The sequence below is a fragment of the Mytilus galloprovincialis genome, chromosome 2, assembly GCF_965363235.1.
Source record: "Mytilus galloprovincialis chromosome 2, xbMytGall1.hap1.1, whole genome shotgun sequence".
In the NCBI taxonomy this organism is placed as follows: Eukaryota; Metazoa; Mollusca; class Bivalvia; order Mytilida; family Mytilidae; genus Mytilus; species Mytilus galloprovincialis.
The window spans coordinates 108,619,483-108,637,555 of record NC_134839.1 but is presented as its reverse complement, the minus strand read 5'-3'; the positions used below and the strand labels follow the sequence as shown (position 1 = coordinate 108,637,555).

General features: G+C 30.8%; 1 long non-coding RNA gene across 3 annotated transcripts; it reads left to right on the top strand.

Annotated features, from left to right (window-relative positions):
* Window positions 1-213: 213 nt before the first annotated feature.
* Window positions 214-5,624, top strand: LOC143065330 (uncharacterized). 3 transcript variants are annotated; one of them, XR_012975445.1, is made up of 6 exons: window positions 214-499; window positions 642-664; window positions 1,259-1,329; window positions 3,333-4,256; window positions 4,549-4,672; window positions 5,140-5,624. It is a non-coding gene; the product is annotated as an uncharacterized LOC143065330 (long non-coding RNA). The 3 variants fall into 3 exon arrangements; XR_012975444.1 differs by lacking the exon at window positions 1,259-1,329 and having other exon boundaries at window positions 216-499; XR_012975443.1 differs by lacking the exons at window positions 642-664; window positions 1,259-1,329 and having other exon boundaries at window positions 217-499.
* Window positions 5,625-18,073: the final 12,449 nt, after the last annotated feature.

The window sequence follows — 18,073 nt, the reverse complement described above, 5'->3', positions numbered from 1 at the left end:
ATAAGATGTTTGACAACAAAATCTTAAATGTTGCAACTAAAAGAGGGGCGAAAAATACCAGAGGCACATCGACAATAAACTGATCAATTGAAATTGAAAAAAGTGGAGGCACCCTGGTTGACGGACTCCCATATGACCGAAACAAAAGTTAATTGTACAGTTCCGTTTCCACATTTGACCTTTAAAGTCTGGTGATCGATTACAACAAAAAAGTAGAAGTAACTCTTGAATCTTTAAAAGAGGATTTTGCTTTATATTTCTAACGCACGTTCGATCGATGTTTGTCATGTGACTGCAGTATTGGATTTCATTCAGTTGATACATACTCAAAACATGTAGTGATGTAGGAACAAATAAGTGTTTAAATAATCCACCATGTTAAAACAGTTCATTGATTGGGACGATGTGTGAATCATACACTAGATAATAATAGTTTAAATTATATATTTAGACTGGATTTTCCTACGTGAAGTTTCTTGTTATTACATATGATCAGATAGTAAGTAATGTTTTCATCTCCTTAGTTTGTACATCATTTTTTGTTTAAAACACAGGTGTGTGATAAGGTATATATATAAAACAAACAATACGTTTAAAGTCGGATGATCTCTAAATGTCATTTTTATGTCGTTTATTTTTAGATTACAAGACACACACTTATCACGTAAGTATTATCTTACTCTCTGCTTATTTTATATGTAGTATAATCTACTATTTCAGAGAAAACGAAAATTGTTGATAAAATATAACAAAAGTCGAAGGATAAAACGTCATTGAAACAAATCAATTCTATATCTTATTTATCGAACTCTGCTTGTATATAATGAATGCCTGAGGAGAAGTAGACGTACGGGTTTTCAGAACTTTCCCGTAGCCGTTAATCCTATGTTTCTTTGTGAAAGGGGCATTACCCACGAGATATTAAAAAAAATAAAATAAAATATGTCAATCTTTAATGGAATGAGATAATGAAATGATAATTCGTTTTAAGTAGCCAGTTTGGTTCAAGTTTGTCAAAATAAGGTAAGAAACTTCGATGATGAATTGTTCACTTCCAAGTGAATAATTAGGAAACGGATTAATATAAGCTAACAACTAGTTTCTGGATCCTATTAATTATTCACTTGTATTATTATGTAAATGCCTATTTGTGTACATTACTTTACCTGAAGTTAATTAATAAAATGTGTTAACACTAAGTGAATAATTTTGACATCTTTGAATCCATATTTATGTGACCTTCAATTTAACCCCTTAGCTGGAGATAGGTTACGCATGCACCGTTCGTGTTTAGCCATCAAAAGGAAAATAATCGAAAGAGAAACAAAGGTAAACCATTTTGTTGACTAATTCGAACCACAAAAAAACACATTCTCATGCAGGTAAAAACGAAGTTTAAATTATTTATTCAACCTATAAAATAAAATCAAACAGAACTGGAAAATCCAATTACACGTGACGGAATTAATTCATATTTATGTAAATGTTTATATAGGGTAATGTGACCGTCTGCAGTCTTTAAAGGTCATCTCGGTGGTTGATTAGATGGCGAATAGAGTAAAGTGCACACGGAGTGCTGATATATATTATCGAGTCTATGCATTTTTAATTGTTTATTTCAGATTTATTGTAATTTGGATAAACGTTTTAGTTTTTTATAAATTAAAAATGAGACTTTGAGTCAAATCGGTAAACACGAATTTGACAACACATCTCCTTTTAAACGACCACTTGAATTCTTCGAAATACAATGTTTTTTCTACAACGTGTCATAAGTCAGTATTTGGTCTACAATTAATCTTTCAGTACTAGTTCATTTACTACTTTCAAAATACTTTTGTAATAAAATATATAAAAATAGTGGAATTAACTATTTTTGGAGTGTAAATTATTCTTTGAATGTTTAATATAGATTACGTGATTTTGATGTTCCTAAGTTTTGACTTTTCAACTCTCTTTACAATACACATTCATACAATCTTATCAAACAAAAGTTTAGCTATTTAATTTAATGTTCGTTTGGTACTTCTGAATGCAAATATATTTGCTGCAACTCATTTTAAGTCATTTTCTCTCATGAGAAAGAATAATACTCTAGGTATACTTACTGGCTGTGTACTAAGATGATTGAAACTGTTTATTTTCTACTTGATAATATTAATGTAGATTTCACAGTTAATGACCAAAATCATATTTTCAAACTAAGCAAAATTGTATGTGAATCGAAATCAGAGAGAAATTTAATCTTCATTTTTCTCTGTTTATGATACAACATCTCTTGAAGACATGCAGGAAACAAAATGTGTTTGTATTATCAGAAATAAATTCTTGAAGGTTGGCAATCGGTTAAAAAACATTTTTGTTAAATACATTTATAAGAATTTATGATTTAAACAAGTGTGTATAGTATGACATAATCAGACCCTCAGAGTATTCAAACATAAAGCTGTGATGATGTGCGCTAAGCAAGGTTAACAATCTCTTCTGCACCCAATGTTTCCATCCAGACATTATTCAAATGTTTTAAGTATAAATAATTTTATTTACTTAGCTCACTGACTTTCTTTCTTCTATTTTGTTTCAGGCCTATCTCTATTCCTCCTACTATTCCGCCAATCCCTAAACAAAGCTTACTTCCATAAGCAACACGACGTGGCTCGATATGTTAACCTCCCGTCATTATATTATTGTGCTGTGGTCATGTTCTGTATTCTGGTCATTCATTTTTGCTTATATGCTTTGTCTAAAGATTTTCTATATGCCATTTGATTATTCTTTGTTGACTTAGTTGTTTATTTAGAAGTGATAAAGATACTTACAAAATGCTGACTGCTCTTCGGTTATTGACCCCTTTTTATACATTGATAGAACAAGAAAAAGTTAATTTAAAAAATACGATAGTTGGATATATCAGGGCGACATGACTAAAATAACAATCCATAGAGACTGAATACAAAAGCTGAGCATAACGAGTCCTATGAAAATAGGGATGAAAGCAGATGTTCAATACGAAGAATTCGTTCTTGCTGCACCAGTTTAGCCCGCCGTTTTTCTTAAATTTTGTTTTGGTAACAAGAATCAAAAACATATTTTAACATTTAAATTTTTTTTATTCTTTTTAACACTTCAATTCGGTTAATATCGTTCGTCATTCCCTTCTGCGTTATCGAAATAAAATCAAACGAGCATTGAGATAAAACCGACTATAAATATAGAACTTATTTGCAAAACATCAAGTTGCAAATAATTCATGCATCTTCATGCCAATCATAAAGCTGATAATATTGAAAGAATTTTTGACACGAGATTAAAAGAAAATGTTCTCATTGCAGGTTATTTAAAGGAAGTTGAAACTGACTATGGAGCTTGGTGGTATAGACTTGAATATCAGCACAAGTATCATGGAAAACAGCAGTAATATAACGAATGGAACAACTAGAGTGGATTATTATGGTGTAAAAATTACCGCTGTGTTTAGTGTGTGGTTAATACTGATTATTATATTTGCCGTCATAGGAAATATGATGGTCATGTTAGCGATCATACGGGATAAAGACGTGCAGCGGAAGGATAACGGCACCAACTTATTTCTTTTCAATCTTGCATTATCTGATGTGATGACAGCAATATGTGTTGCTCCTGTTTCGCTTTATACTCTTATTCACGAGGGATGGCATTTTGGAACTTTATTTTGTAACTTGAATCTTATTCTTAACGTGATATTTTTGTTTACTTCTATTCATAGTTTGATGTATATGAGTATTCATAAATATTTATCTGTAAAACGATTATCAGAATGTGATAAAAGACCTGTCAACCGAAGTGTTTGTTATGGTATGATTGCAGGATCATGGATATGGGGAGTGTTTTTTGCCCTCCTCACAACATTTGTTTTAACTGAAGCTGAATATAAAGTTAAAACAACACAATGTGGTCCGAAATATCCGATTTTTGAAACTAAATCTGTAGTCCTGTCTTTGGGCAATTTATTATTAAACATAGTGCTTCCATTTATAGTTATGCTCGTTATGTACTTGAAGATATTCTATATAATAAGAGGTACTGCAGACTTTAGACGTCAGTCTTCCCGCCGTGATTCTAGCTTAAAAAGGACGGATGGTGAGAAAGCTGCAATAAATACCCTTATTATTGTCTTAGCGTGTTTCATAATATGTTGGCTTCCATACTTGTTCTACACCAACTATGTATTCTTCACTCCGGATAGGGATTCTATTCCAGCCTTTCTAAATCCATTGGTAAGTTAAATCAAAATAACTTTTTCTATTCTATTTCACGGTAGATGTTGATAGAAGTATTATCAGGGTGTCAATTAAGGACAACACTTTATCTAGAATATAATCATTCATAGAAATGTGTCGTAAGTAAGTAAGTAAGTTCGTATTCCACAGAGAAACGTTAAAAAAAATAATAAATATTACAGATAGATAAGTCATGAATAAAGGAAATGTTGTGTATTCAATTCCCTTTGATTGGTTAGTAACAAGTTTAACGATTTTTATATTCTTTCATTTTCATTTCTTGTTTCAGGCTTATTATTTTGGATTTACAAACAGCGCCTGCAATCCCGTTATTTATGCATTTCGGTTTCCTGATTTTAAAAGAGGCTACTTAGAAATTCTGCAAAAGTTTTCCTGCTCTAGTCGGAGTAGAGGTAAGTTTTACAGCCAAGATTAGATTCAACGATAAAAATTATTTTCTTTATAAAGTAAACTATAGAAACAGAAGGATTTGTAACAGATAACAATAAGAAATAGGACAATCTACTTATATAATATAAATTACAAAAATACCAACTAATGTATGGAAAAAATAATCCACAGTTTCTATACTTTTCCACAAAAGTATACTTAACTCAGTAAGTCATGATATAAATGTTTTGTGACAAGAGCTACTTGCCTTTAAATTGTTTTAAAATGTATAATGTCAGGTGGTGTTGACCTATTTAATGTAATATATACATTAAGTACACACAATGAACGAAGTATTTGGTGTTTTAGTTTATAACAATGATACTCTTATCTGATGACAGATCTAAATTAAACTGTATCTTGTTCTATAGAGATATTTAAATACCATTATTTATATAGTAGTAATTAATCTGTTTCTCTTAATTTTTAGCATTTGAATGCGTACAGAAGACAGATGCCAATCTCAAAGAGAGAATTGACCTAATAGAAAATAACGCAGACAAAACAAATATATAAAAGGATAATATACAATAATGGAGACCTTAGGGAATTATGTCATTGATTAGTGTGATCCTTGATAAAGTGAAATACTTTGTTGTAGTTGTGTAACAATAATATTCTACTACATTGGTTATATTTGCCTCCTAGATGGTATCTCGGGATATAGATTCTATACAGGAGGAGTCTTTAGTTGTGTTTTACGCTTTTACGCTTTGATACATAAAAATTCCCATACGGAAAGGCGTTCTTTATTTGTTCGATACTTTGTAAAGGAAAAAGGAAAAAAACCCACCAAACTCCAAGGAAAACTAAAAATGAAAAGTCCTTTTTCAAACGGCAAAATTAGCTAGCTAAACCTCTCACTGTAAATTCCATTATATTGAAAACAATGTGTGTATAAAACAAACTGACCTATTTGGTACAATTGTCAAAAATTGAGATCAGCAGTCAACATTGTGATATAATCTTAATTACTATAAATGCAAATAACCTTTTTCAACAAAGAAAAACAAAAAGGTATAAAGACATCCTATAGACAAAGTTTATAAGTAAAAATGAAAGAAAAAGATGCAAAAATGATCTTAGCACAATATCACAATGTCCGGATGTATTAATACTGAGCCATCACGCCAAAAGTATATTATTAAAGGTGGACAACACAGTAAAGGATAATAATGTACAAAGTCAATAAAAAGAATACTATAATATGTAATTGAGACGATTAACAACGTCAGTACCTAGAATCTATACTTAAAGAACATCATATGTATTATTTGTGAAGTTGATAAAAAATATTTTTCAACAAGGTCTTGGTATTTTCCGACGATGTTTTTAGAAAAAGGACGACTAGTTCTTTGACATTACCCTAGTTCATCAAGTTTTTGCTGGTGAAGTTTTCTAAATTCTGAGCAGCAGATGTTTGATCTTGAATACCGATTGAGTTGGGAGATGTGAATGCACCATTTCAATAACTTCGAAATTCCACAACCCTCATCCCGATGAACTCACTTTGCAGACATTGCCTTTAACGTTTATTGTAAAATATATCTGAGATTAGCTCGCTCGGCTAATCCTGAAGATTCACTGTAAGATACTTTGTGATTAAAAAAATTAAAGTCACAAAACTACAAATCAAATCATATCAAATACTTTTATTGGTGTAAATTTCAATACAGGATTGATATTAGCTAACATTTACAAAATGCAAATACAAAAATAAAAAAAAAAATCAAATATACAGAGACATATTTTCTCAATGATAAGAGTCACATATTTTTATATCTGTATTGCGTGAAGGTGTTATTCATACTATATTATAAGTTCAAGCTAATACAATAAGCTTTAATAATACAACAGTTCTTAACAACATTATGTTTGCTTTAAATAAATGTTCGAATCATACTTATCACTTATTCCAGCTACACATACAGTACTAATGTCAGTATCATTACTTTTTAAAATGAAACTAAATTTATCTTGTTCAGGCATATTAACAAAAGATGGAACTATATCACTTAAATTACAAAAGAGTATATTTCTGTGTCCTCAATGCTCTTTACATTTGTACTTCTTTGGCTTTTAACTATTTTGATACGAGCGTCACTGATGAGTCTTATGTAGACGAAACGCGCGTCTGGCGTATTAAATTATGATCCTGGTACCTTTAATAACTATCTATTAGATTCTAACGCTTCAAATGTCATGGTGGTGATGAAATTCATCTTCAATTCCATCCTTGCAAGGTAGACAAATTCTCTGTTCTAAAGGTGTTCCAGTATATCTACCGACTTCTATTAGTAATTTGCTATTAATAAATACTGAACTCCGATGAAAATTCAAAACGGAAAGTCCTTTAAAATCAAAAGATACAACACATCAAAGGAATGGATAACAACTGTCATATTCCGGACTTGGGACATGCATTTTCTTATGTAGAAAATGTTGGATTGAACCTGGTATTATAGCTAGCTAAACCACTCACTTGTATGATAGTCGAATCAAATTCTATTGTATGACAACAATGCGTTAACAAAACAAATGACATATCAGGTAAAAAGGTCAAAATTAGGGGTACAGCAGTCAACATTGTGTTATAGTTTTAATCACTAAAAAACAAATATGTAACAAAGAAGCACAAAATGGCATGAGTTATTACGCCGATGTGCAATAATTACCAGTTGACATTAATAAACAAAAAAGCATATTTAACAAAAAACGAATTCCAAGGTAAATTCAAAAAGGAGAAGTGCATAAAGCCTTACAAAACCAAACACTTGACTATATCTACAAATGGAACAATTGGAAAACAACTGTCATATTTCTGAATAAAATATGGTTTAAGCCTGGTTTTATATCTTGCTTATAGATATAGGAAGATGTGGTGTGAATGCCAATGAGACAACTCTCCATCCAAATAACAAATTTATAAAAGTAAACCATTTTAGGTCAATGTACGGCCTTCAACACGAAGATTTGGCTCACACCGAACAAAAAGCTATAAAGGGCTCCAAAATTACTAGTGTAAAACCATTCAAACGGGAAAACCAACGGTCTAATAAACGGTATAACCCATATAAAATTGAGAATGGAAATGGGGAATATGTCAAAGAGACAACAACCCGACCATAGAGCAGATAATAGCCGAAGGCCACCAATGGGTCTTCAATGCAGCGAGAAGCTTCCGCACCCGGAGGCGTCCTTCAGCTGGCCCCTAAACAAATATGTATACTAGTTCAGGGATAATGGACGTCATACTAAACTCACGATTCGACCACAGAAGGAAGTTATATGATAACACTTGGCTACCGACGATGGGGTTTTTGCTCATTGTTGGATTTCGCATGATGAACTATAGATGTTTATATCTGTGGTCTTTGATGGATAAATGTCTAAATGACAATCAGACCACATCTTCTAATTCTTTCTATTTTTTGTCATATTTCACGGATATGATAACATTTGTTAGTTGAAAACATCAAGTACGTAATCACGGCCTGCTACCGTAAATTATTAACCTATATATCTATAAACCTGTTAGCATGTGAAAGTAATATTCAGGACTATAATTCACGTAGTAAGCCAAACGCGCGTTTCGTCTACATAACACTCATCAGTGACGCTCATATCAAAATATTAATAAAGCCAAACAAGTACAAAGTTAAAGTGCATTGAGGTACGGGGCGCCGAATAGGACTCTTGTGGTTTTGTACTCGAAATTCAATTTTGTACGGACAAAAATGAGATTTGTTCAACAAAACTGAGTTCAGTTTAACAAAATTTGTTGCATACTACAAATTTAAATTTTGTCATACAAAACTGTCTTTCAGTGGACAAAAGTTAGTTTTGTCATGACAAAATTTATTTTTGTAACACAGACTTTACTTTTGTTACCTAATTTGAAAATTGGGCGACAAAAGTCAATTTTGTATGCAAATTAGTTTAGTTTGTATTCTTTGAACTAATTTGCATACAAAACTGAGATTTTGTCACAAAATTAAATTTTGTGTTTATTTTTGTGTAGACAAAATTGAGTTTTGTCAAACAGAAGTGAAAATTTAGCACAAAGGTCAATTTTGTGTCACAAAAGTCATTCTTGTCACAAAAGTCACACAAGTCAATTTTGTCTACACAAAAATAAACACAAAATTCGTTTTAGTCATGACAAAATTGACTTTTGTGTTGATTTAATTAATTTTTTTGACACAAATTGAATTTTGTCATTACAAAGTTCAATTTTGTGTAGACAAAATTGAGTTTTGTTAAACAGAAGTGAAAATTTAACACCAAAGTCAATTTTGTGTCACTAAAGTCAATTTTGTATGCAAATAAGTTTATACTTGCATACCTATTTGACAAAATTGAATTTCGTCATGAAAAAATTAATTTTGTCATGAAAAAATTAATTTTGTCTTGACAAAAATGAATTTTGTCATCACAAAATTGAAGTCCTCGTAAAACAAGTCTGTATCACATAGTTTTGTAAGAAAAATTATTTTGTCATGACAGAATTGAATTTTGTACAAAACCACAAGAGTCCAATTCGGCGCCCCGTATGAGGATCCAAAATTCCAAAACGTTGTGCCAAATACGGCTAAGGTAATCTATGTCTGGGATAAGAAAATTCTTAGTTTTTTGAAAAATTCAAAGTTTTGTTAACAGGAAATTTATAAAAATGACCACATTATTGATATTACATAATACATACTTAAACAAATGCATAACATATCAGAAATATCAATTTCAAAAGCTTTCAATTAAGATTATCAAACAGATTTGTTTAATGTAACAAATGCACATGTTATATCAAATAATTATAGAATATTATGTTATGCAACAGTGCAATTAGACTGAATCGTATGAAGCAATGTGGTAAAACACGTATAAGATAAGATATATCTACTACCGAATAAAAATACTTTGAAAATTACCCTAGTTATTCAATCCAAACGTTTTGCAATAAACATTTCCCGACCATTCGCGAAAGATAAAAAAAACCGTCATTATAATCTTTTTTAATCAGCTTGCACATCATTTTTAACTTCGAGAAATTTAGTGTTCACGGCTAGAACGGTAATCTTCAAAATAGTTATTCTACTTATTATTAAATTATGGAAATTCAGATATAGGGTAAGGGAGTTTTTACGGTGATAGACTGCAAATAAGTCATGCGAGTGGGCAATATATTTTGTTTCGCCAGGTCTACATCTAGTAATTAAAGTATCATTCATGAATTATTAATTAAATTCCTCAATTACATGTGAATTATATGCTGCCGATTTTAAGCTCACACATAAGAAAAACAAAAATCGTTAATTAAATGCAGACAATATTCAATGTAAATAGGTCATGAAACTAAGACAAGTCATAACAATGCAATGCTTTATAAACGTATAACGAATTCCTGGAAGTCATGTAACGTATTCCTGGAAGTTAAAATCAACATGACTCACCGACAAAAAGTTTATTGGAGAGACCAATTAAAAATCATACGTAATAATGAGGTGTAGCACTTGGAAACATTTCCTTTGTGTAAAATTCTGTTAATGAAGTAAATAGAAAATGAGTTTATTTACAACCACTGCTAGTTGAGTTTTTATAATATAAATCAACTGTTTACACAACTTTGAATTTTTGAAATAAGGCTTTTCTATCTCAGGAGCAGATAACCTTAAATCTGTATTTGGCAAAACCTTTAAGAATGTTTAGTCCTCAATGCTCTTCAACTTGGTACTTTTTTGACATTTTTAAGTTTTTCAGATTCATTGATGAGTCTTTTATAAACGAAATACGCGTCTGGCGCAAATACAAAATTTTAAAATAAGTATCTATGACACTGCATTACTTCTTTTCCTGTGTTTGATAGTCATAATAAGATTATTCGTCGCATATCAAGTACCCAACCAATAGATATCGATATGGGAGATGAAATGCTGATCTTTTTTCAAAAATACTGGTTTTTCTAACATTCAACTCCTATGATAAAATAACAACAGATAGAAACACTTCAATATCTATACGTTTGTTAATACCATTTGGTTATACATGTATAATTATTATGCTGTTTCAATTCAATTTTTCATGTAAATAAAATACATTAAATCAGGTTTCTGAGTTGTAACACTGTTTGAGAAAAACCAGATTTATTATCAAAATGCACGCCATTTATGTTAGGATGGCACATTACGTAACCTACGTTACAACCTAACATCAATATTAACAGTTGCTTAGTTTTTATTTCCATGAAAACATTTATCAATCAAACTTGTGAAAACAAAACATTTTTGACATGTATTGTTTGAACGAGGCTTTACAGAAGGAATTGTTCATCATTGCTGTAAATATGCATGTTAACGTTTGCATGCATATATGCAATATTACGTACCGGTATATCATATTATAAATGACATACTATGACGACAAACCATGATCTTCCCGTAGTCTTCTCTTCTTTTGCAAGACGTTTTCTATCATCGAGAGTCATGTTACTCTGGTCAGTTAGAATGGTTCATCAATTGGTATGTTGTTTATATGATAATTTGCTCTATCTGACCGTGATATCTGCTGCTTAATATAAACCTATAGAAAGACCGGGTGTTGAAATATAGGCGAAAGATACTAAATGTTTATTTAAACTCATAAATCGAAAAAAAAAACCATGGCAGAAAAGGAAAATGCCTAAAAAAAACAAAAAAAAAACAAAAATAAATAAAACACAACACAGACAACTATAGACATATCTACAAGAACCCTACGAATACTGGGTTTAATATCAGATGCTTCGGAAAGGTGAGCAGATATTGCATCACAGTGTCTTATTACTCATGTAAGTAAAAAGCCGGTCATAAGTCAAAATCGATAGGTCATAAATCAGAGAAAAGAGGAGGCCGGGATTTTGGTTACGACGATTGGAAAAAAGTAAAAACACAAAAATACTGAACTCCGAGGAAAATTCAAAAAAGAAAATCAAAAATCAAAAGGCAAAATCAAAAGTCCAAGCACATCAAACGAATGGATAACAACTGTCATATTCCTGACTTGGTACAGGCATTTTCTAATGTAGAAAATGGTGGATTGAACCTGGTTTTATAGCTAGCTAAACCTCTCACTTGTATGACAGTCGCATCAAATTCCATTACATTGTCAACGATGCATGAACAAAACAAACATACTCAAAGAGTAAAAATGTCAAAAATAGGGGTACAACAGTCAATATTGTGCTATCATCTTAATATCACTACATAAACAACAATTGTAACAAAGTAGCACAAAAAGGCATACGTCAAATTCAACATTCTCATTTTGCTTTTCCTATACGGCTGAATTTATCTATTAAAGTCTACCCATAAATGAAAGAAGGTTTTCATTACTGGTGTAAAATTGTGCGTTTGAAATTCGCACAGGTAGACATAAAAATAATTTTGTCGTATGACGGCATACATAAATGCAGACTCACGTAAAGTAGATATAACAAAAAACAGACTTACAGTAAAAATAATAAATAAAATAATGGTGTGGTTCAAAGTATGACGGGATACATAAGTACAGTTTCACGTCAAATACGGCTGAATTTATCTATGTAAAGTCTACCCATAAATGATAGAAGGTTTTCATTACTGGTGTAAAATTGCGCGTTTGAAATTCGTACAGGTAGACATAAAAATAATTTTGTCGTATGACGGCATACATAAATGCAGACTCACGTAAAGTAGATATAACAAAAACCAGATTTAACAGTAAAAGTAATAATAATAACTAAAACAATGGTGTGGTTCAAAGTATGACGGGATACATAAGTACAGTTTCACGTAACCCGAATAATTCAGTCGTTATATTCCGCTTACTACATTAACCTCGCAAGTAGGAGAGATCGATTACGGGGAGGGACTGAATTATTCGGGTTAAGTTTCACGTCAAATGTATATCATAAAAAACAGACTAAACAGAAAAAGTAGTCTTATTGAATAAAATAGTTTTGTCATTCATAGTATGTCAAGATCCTTAAGTAAAAGTAATATCAATAAATGAAATAATTTTGCCGTTCAAAGTATGTGGTTTTACATAACCACAGAGTCACTTCAAATGAATATCTAAAAAAGACATATAAAAGAATACTATAATACGTAATTAAGATGATAACAAACGTCAGTACGCAAAATCTATACTTCAAGACCATCTTGTATTATTTGTGAAGTTGATACGGAATATTTATCAACAAGTTCTGGGTATCTTCCGATGAACTTTTTTAGAAAAAGGACGAGACGTTCTTTGACATATCCCTGGTTCATCAATTTTCTGCTCAGACACTGGTGACGTTTACAAAGTCTGAATAGGAGCTTATAAAAAAATTAGAACTCTTCGTTTAAAGCCTTCTTGTGAGCAGCAATCATATATCAAGGAAATCATGATAGAAAATGATATATTCCACATGCAGGTCCTGCTAGAATGTTACTACATAGAAATGGAAAGTTCAAAATTTGGAAGCTGAAATAATATCTTTTGTCGTAAAGTTTTGTTATCGTATTAATTACTTGTGTTGCAAAAAATTAAAACAACATTGTGTTCGTCTAAAATGCTTTTCTGAATCATTTGATTTGTATTATTAACCTTTGTAAAAATATTTCAGTTTCCATCTTTATGTTTTTACATGTTCTTCTATTTCAAAATCACTGTCAGGTTTAGCAGATGCACAAATTGGGCTCTTGATAGGGGAAAAATATCTATTTTATGTTGAAATACTAGTATATCAAATACTACTGATTACGTAGCGGAAGATTAGAAAAACACTACAAGGGTCAATAATGTTAAAAGGGAAAAAACAAGAACTTAAAGACATTAGAGCGAAAAAATAAGAGGGAGTATACTTAGATCCAAGCTAATATGGATCTCAGAAGGTGAAAATCCTAGTTAATATTTTTGTAATTTGTAATCTGGAAACTTTACGAATAAAATTATCCCTAAAGTAGAAAAAGATGATAGATAAATGATTAATAATCAAAAAGATATTCTCAAAGAGGTAAAAAAAAATATCAAGAGTTGTACTAAAAGAAATATTGTTACAGATAAGATTAATAATTTTGATACTGTTTTTGATAAATGCAATGTTACAAAATCAACAAATGAGGAGTCAGATAATCTAGAAGTCCAATCTGTCTACATGAGGCATCAAATGTTTTAAAAGCAATGAAAAATGATAAAAGTCCAGGATCGTCAGGTTTCACAGCTGATTTTTTCAATTGTCCATCTGTTGTAAGATCCATGAATTATGGTTTTGAAAAAGGTCAATTATCTGTTACACAGAGACAAGGTATAGCAACACGACGGGTGCCACATGTGGAGCAGAATCTACTCATCCTTCCGGACCACCTGAGATCACCTCCAGTTTTGGGTGGGGTCCGTGTTGCTAAGTCTTTAGTTTTCTATGTTGTGTCTTCTGTACTATTATTTGTCTATTTGTCTTTTTATTTTTAGCCATGGCATTGTCAGTTTATTTTCTATCTATGAGTTTGACTGTCCCTCTGGTATCATTCATCCCTCTTTTACATGTCTAGCTAAAGGAGACAAACCACGACAATTTCTTAAAAACTGGAGGCCAATCACTCTTCTAAATACTTCTTGCAAAATTGCATCAGGGGTTATTGCTAATCGATTTAAACAAATATTTGGAAATTTCATTGATCCTGGTCAAACTGGTTTTGTTCTAGGTCGATTTATAGGAGAAAAAACAAGATTGTTATATGACTTGATGCAAATTGCAGAGGAAAAATCCTACCAGGACTTCTCCTATTTGTCGACTTCGGAAAAGCTTACAATTAATCATCATGGGATTTTCTACAAGTATTAAAAATTTTCAGTTTTGGACAATCTATTCGAAATTGGGTGGCAATTTTCTACTCTAATATTGATTCAGCTATGAACCAAGGGGATAATTTGTCAGATTGTTTTATCATTGAACGGGGTTGTAGACAAGGTGATAGGCTTTCTCCTTATTTTGTGTATATCGGTGCAACACGGTTTTCTCCTTTTTTTGTTTATATTGTGTTAAACAATAAGAAAATAAGAGGCTTAAAATCTGTTAGTATTGAAAATAAATTGTCTCAATTTGCTGATGATTCTGCTAATTTTTTATATGGATCTGAAGAATCTATAATGAAAAGCATGACAAACCTTAATTATTTATCTCAAGTTTAAAAATTAACTACAGTAAAACCCAGATTGTATGGATTGGCAGTATGAAATACAGTCAGAATGAACTTTGTACTGGCTTAAACTTTTCATGGGGTGAACATAGTTTTTCGTACCTTGGAATAGACTTTGATGTAGGTGTATAAAAGGTGATACGATTAAATTATGATAAAAAAAATATTGGAGATTGAATCTCTTTTAAAGCAATAGAGCAAGAGAAACTTAACACCAATCTGGGGTATAACAGTGGTTTAAATATTGGCAGTACCCAGGCTTATCCACTGGTTTTCATCATTGCAAAATCCGAACACCAGATTTATTCAAAAACTTCATCACTTGTTTTTAAGTTTTATTTTGCAAAAACAAGTCGGTAAAGTTAAGAGAGAAACATTAGTGAAAGATTATTTTGAAGGGGGTCTAAAAATGATTAGTTTGAAACCTTTCATAAAATCACTGAAATCTACTTTGGTTAGAAGGTTGATCAATAATAAAAAAAAATGCAGGAAATTCTTGCTTTCAATGGGATTGATTTTGATTTACTAGAAAATATAGGTGTCAAAAATATAGAAAAAAATATGAATGTATGCACAAATCTATTTTGGAAAGATGTTTTGAGTGCCTAGAGAGAAAGTGTTGCTCTAAATATTGAATAAACATATGAAAATTTTTTAATATGCCTTTATGGTTTAATGAGAAAAAATTAAATTTTTCCCCCTGACCAAATTCCAGGAGGTGTATCACATACGTACAGACTTTCTGAAATATTATGGCTTAATAAATTTTGTTAAACAGTAATCACAAATTTTGTTAAAATGCTGCATCTCCAATAAAGAATTGTTACCCAAGCATTCCTTAATAATATGAAGTTTTTATTCAAAAATAAAAAAGGCTCTAAAGATATGTACTTCATATTGAGAAAAAAAATCTTACTCAACCAACAAATAAAAAGAAAATTATGGGAAAGTTTGGTGTCACCAATGATGAAATGGAACTCATTTATACACTTCAATTTAAAATTACTACAAATAGAAGAGCATAGTGGTTCCAATACAGAATAAACCACTTAGTTTTGACTACTGATTATTTCCTGTAAAAGATCTAACTTGTACAAAGCCCTCTTTGAACGTTTTGCAATAAACAACCAGAAACCATTATACACTTATTGTGAGAATGTGAAGAAGTACAAATCTTGTTAGAAAATTTTGATACATGGACTTCATCTACAGCACACATAACAGTTAACTATAATTGTAAGACTTTTGTATTTGGTATTTTTGAAGCATGAAACTGTATTGTACAAAATAAGGTATTGCTCTGTATTAAATATTATATTCATTCAAGTCGATATTTGAAAATAGTTCCATCACTTCAGGCACTCAAATAAAAGTTGAATAATCTGTATTGTACTGAAAAAACTGTAGCTATTTGTAAACAAAGACAAGAACAGATTGAGAGAGAATGGAATAGCTGGCACTTTCTGTGTTTATACTGTGAACAATCACACACATACACGAGACTTTTGTTTTTAATTTACTAATGAAACCTATAAATCTGGCTCTTTACTTTCCATCTGTCATAAATCAAATACTATATAATTACAGTGATATATAACCGTGGATGACCAATTCTTCTTTTTTCCCCTAAAAAATTGGTTTTAGGTTTTGTTCTTTTTTTTACAATTTTATTTTTTTTAATTCCCTTTTCCAATTTTTTTTTTTTCTTCTTCAAAATTTTACTATAGAAATAAAACAAAAACATAGACTAATTAGTTTGCGGCAGAAATTTCAAACTGTCCTTAAGAATTATTCATTGTAATAATTGTTAAAATTAACTTAATTATAATTATCTGACAATGTATCATCTGCATTGTATAAAGAATAATTTATATACCTTTGTATAGTATCATGATTATGCATTATAAAAGTGACCTGAGAAAAATATGAGGCAATATTTGTCATGAACTAAAGCTCGTACAATATTATTACCACAGAGGAAAAACAAACTTTGGATTGTAAGATTTGATTTATTGATTTTTAATGTTTTTCGGACACTTGTCAAAACAAGAAAATCAAAGAAGCCAGGTCATTTAATTTCACATTAAGATATATTGATGATAATCTTTCCATTAACAATCAAAACTTTTATTGTACAGTTCCATTAATATATCCCCCTGAACTAGAAATTAAAGAAACATCAGACTTGCCTTCCTCTGTCTCATTTTTGAACTTATACCTAGAATTTGACATACATCTGTCTTCTAAGTTCAAGAATCTATTACAAACCAGACGATTTTAATTTTGAAATTATCAATGTCCCAAACCATAGTAGCAATATAACAACGTCACCTGCATATGGTCTATACCTTTTCCAACTTATTCGGTATTCAAGAGTATGCAGCAACTACTCAGACTTTGTAAAACGTCACCAGTGTCTGAGCAAAGGGTTGATGAACCACGGGTATGTCTAAGAACGTCTCGTCCTTTTTCTAAAAATAATCATTGGAAGGTACCAAAACCTTAATGATAAATATTTTGTATCAACTGTACCAATAATACATGATGGTCTTGAAGTATAGAATCTAGGTATTGACATTGTTTAACATATTTATAACGTGTTATACATGCTATAGTATTGTTTTATTTGTCTTTGTGAATATTACTTTTACTGTTTAGTCTCTTTTTTATGGAATTCATTTGAAGTGGCCATGTACTTATACACCTAGTCATTGTGTTATTGTTCTACAACTTTTGTATTCTTGTCTTTCATTTTTGCTGATATGCTTTGCCTATTTGCCATTTGTTGTTTCTTTGTTACAATGATGTGGCTCTGTTCTTGTGTTCTGGTTGCTTAATCTTTAGTTTTCTATGTTGTGTCTTTTTTTTTCTATTATTTGTCGGTTTGTCTTTTTCATTTTTAGCAATGGCATTTTCAATTTATTTTTGATCTATGAGTTTGACTGTCCCTCTGGTATCGTTTGCCCCTCTTTTATACATTCCATCATTGTTCTATGACAATTTTTGTATTCTTCTCCTTCATTTTTGTAAATATGCTTGGAGTATATATCTTTTTGTGTTTCTTTGTTACATATGACGTGGTTCTGTACTTATACTTCCCATCATTGTTTTATTGTGCCATGGTAAATGTTTGTTTATATATTTGTTTGTTTTTATAGTGAAAATATA